This window comes from Acinonyx jubatus, chromosome D1 (genome assembly GCF_027475565.1).
Source record: "Acinonyx jubatus isolate Ajub_Pintada_27869175 chromosome D1, VMU_Ajub_asm_v1.0, whole genome shotgun sequence".
In the NCBI taxonomy this organism is placed as follows: Eukaryota; Metazoa; Chordata; class Mammalia; order Carnivora; family Felidae; genus Acinonyx; species Acinonyx jubatus.
Genome location: NC_069390.1, coordinates 55,927,570 through 55,930,802, shown reverse-complemented (window position 1 = coordinate 55,930,802; position 3,233 = coordinate 55,927,570). Strand labels below are relative to the sequence as shown.

The 3,233-nt window shown below is 46.8% G+C and overlaps 1 pseudogene; it reads right to left on the bottom strand.

Moving 5' to 3' along the window:
* Positions 1-837: 837 nt before the first annotated feature.
* Positions 838-3,031, bottom strand: LOC106978006 (bifunctional purine biosynthesis protein ATIC-like; annotated as a pseudogene).
* Positions 3,032-3,233: the final 202 nt, after the last annotated feature.

Genomic DNA, 3,233 nt, shown 5'->3' with positions numbered 1-3,233 from the left:
CTGAAGCCATGAAGCCCCATTTCTCTGGAGCTTCTCCCTCCTCTCAGGTCCTGTGGGAGAAGGTGAGGTGTGTAGGAGGCTTCAATAAAAACTGGGGGCTCGTCCCGGATCCTCAGATTTCTGGGGTACCTCCCACCCAGGTGAGCAGACAGGAACGAACACATACCAAGTCCCATGGAAAGCTGTGGAGAGCTTCTGACAAGGAAATGGTGTGATGTGATTTCTGTTTTTAAAAGTTCACTCTTGGGGCACCTGGGTGATTCAGTTGGTTAAACTCCCGACTCTTGGTTTTGGCTCAGGTCATGGTCTCACGGTTGATGGGATGGAGCCCCACATCTGGCTCTGGCTCCTGGCCCCGAGCCTGCTTGGGATCCTCTCTTCCTCTCTCTGCCCCTCCCCCACTTGTATGTACCCTTTCTCTCTCAAAATAAAAAAAAAAAAAAAAAAAAAGGTTCACTCTTTGGGGAGATGGAAGGAACTGGTGATTTCTTGAAAGAAGACCTGGTAAAGGAAGGGCCATGAGGAGTGGGCCCACTGGGGAGGTCTCCATAAGTAGACCTGGCCACTGCTCTAAAGACCTTGACTCTCACCTCTCACACCTGGCGCTTAATCAACATGCAAGTTGAGGAGCAGGCTGGTCCAGAGGACAGAACCGGTTGCAATCTGTAAATAGTGACATCGGTCAATTTTAGGTTATGTCTGCTTCACTGTCGCTATCTTTCCGTTTCCTCCTTGTGTGATATTTTGTCATGCAAAAAGGTTATAGGACACTTACCACTAGCCCTACTCAGCAGTGCAGATATTAAATAGGACATGAAAAGGGGAACCGTACAGGCAGAGAGTAGGGGACAAGCAGCCCCTGGAACGCACTTCTCACTGCCCTGTCGCCAGAGTCGCAGTAGAAAGGGCCCTGTTCCAGTAATGTTGAGATGGAGGAGGAACACACTTGGCTGGCATGAGTGATTAAAAAAGAAGGGATTTTTTTTAAATGTTTATTTATTTGTTTTGACTAAGACTTAATATTTTAATTTTTTAAAAATGTATTTGTCAAAATGTCACATGCGATTTATGGAACAAACCATAAAATGCTGTGCAATGAAGTCAATGATGAAAGAGCCGAAGATTCGTATGTGCAAGAATGATTCCCAGTTCATCACAAGCCTCAATCACAACTTTGTCAGCAGCGGAGCCGGAAGGAGCGGCTATGCCACAGCACTCCTCTTAGCTCTGTCTACGTTACCCCTGAAAGGAAAGAAGGCATCGGAGCTGATAGAAACTTCATTAGGTTTCTCAACCCATTCCTTCTTCTCTGCTTCAGTTAGTAGTAGTTCAGGGACTTCCTCAAACAGTACCTTCCACTTTACCAAATCTTCATCCTCGCCTATGGTTCTGGTAACACACTGATCAATGGCATTGGAGATTTCTGCTCTCTTCACTCCAGTTTTAAACTTCATTGAAAACACTTGTGGGTAATGTCTAAGCCACCAATAGTTTGCCTTATCCACTGCAAGGTCGTGCAGTGTATTCGGGACTGCTGTCCTGCTCCAATACCGATAACCTGACCATTCCTGGCATAGCACACGGAGTTAGACTGCGTGTACTTCGCGGCATTGGTGGCTACAATGAAGTCTCTGAGTGCAGACGCTGGCAAATCTTTATTCTTGATCACAACATTGCTAAACGATGACCTGTCGATGACGCCATTATTTCTCTTCTGACTTAAACGAAGACCCAAGAGAGTTGGAACTTCGTTTTCATCTGGACTGTGAGACTGGTCCAGCTGAAGAACACAGTAGTTCCCACTTTTCTTTTTGGAAAGTATTTTCAGAGCTTCATCTTCATATCCTAGGGCAACAATACCATCCGATACCTCTCCGGAGATAATTTTGGCAGTAGGGACATCACAAATATCAGATAATGCAACAAAGTCACCAAATGAAGACATCCCGTCAGCCCCTCTTGCTCTTGCATATGCAGTTGATATGAGCGTAAGGGTTGTTGTTGTTTTTTTAAATATTTTTGAGAGAGAGAGAGACAGAGAGAGAGAGAATCCCACGCAGGCTCCGCACTGTCAGCACAGGGCCCAACACAGGGCTTGAACCCACAAACTGTGAGATCATGACCTGAGCTGAAGTCGGATGCTTAACCAACTGAGCCACCCAGGCGCCCCAGAGTGTAAGGGTTTTATACAGATCATAGACCATGCAGACTTTGGCCTCATCTTCACTTGGTGGAATTTCCAACAGCAGTACCTGATGGGCTGACATGTTTGAAAGAGGCAGCAGCAGGAATGTCTAAAGCTTCTTTGAGTTCCTTCACTATATACAAATTTATAAATCCAGGGGCTCCATTTAGAACTGTGATGGGAAGATTGGGCTTCAGCGCTTTTGATGAGAAGGAGTTTGGTGAGCATTCATTCCATACCTCAAGGGTATCTGAGATATTCCTTTACTATACTGTGTCCTGAAGTAATCTGAAATTGCTTCCTCATATTGTGCCGTACGAGTGAAAGCCTTCAAGGCTCAATGGCGTCTAGTCTCCAAGCAGGTGTCTTAACTGTCGGAGTTCTGCATCTCTGCGGACGTGGCTACATAGTCCTCGGGTTCACATACTACTGTCACTCGAGCGTGGTTTTTGGCTGCTGCTCTCAGGAGGGTTACTCCACCAATATCAATCTGCTCAACAGTTACATCTGGAGAAGCCACTGTCTTCACAAAGGGATACAGATTACAGACGACAACCTGATAAGATTGAAGTCAAGTCTGGCCATGTCAGCATTATCTTCTGGGATATTATGAGCCGAGATACTGGCATGGACTGCAGGATGCAAGGTTTTCACACGGCCCCCTAACATTTCAGGAAATCCCGTCAGCTCAGAGACATCTCTGACTGCCAGACCAGCATCCCTGAGAGCTTTTGCAGTCCCTCCAGAAGCGATCAGATTCACACCAACAGAAGTTAGGTTTCTGGCAAATTCCACGAGGCCCGTTTTGTCAGAGACACTAAACTAGGCGAGCTGGCCTGGTGCCATGGCTGCGGGTGGCAGGGTGGGGAGTGAATGAGGGCAGCTGTGGCGATGCCAAATGCAGAAGGGCACAGAGTGGCCAGAACACGCACAATCAGGCAGGCTAATGTTTATTTATTTTTGAGAGACAGAAAAAGAGAGAGAGCACGAGCAGGAAAGGGATTGAGAGAGAGGGGACAGAGGATCCTAATCAGGATCTATACTGACA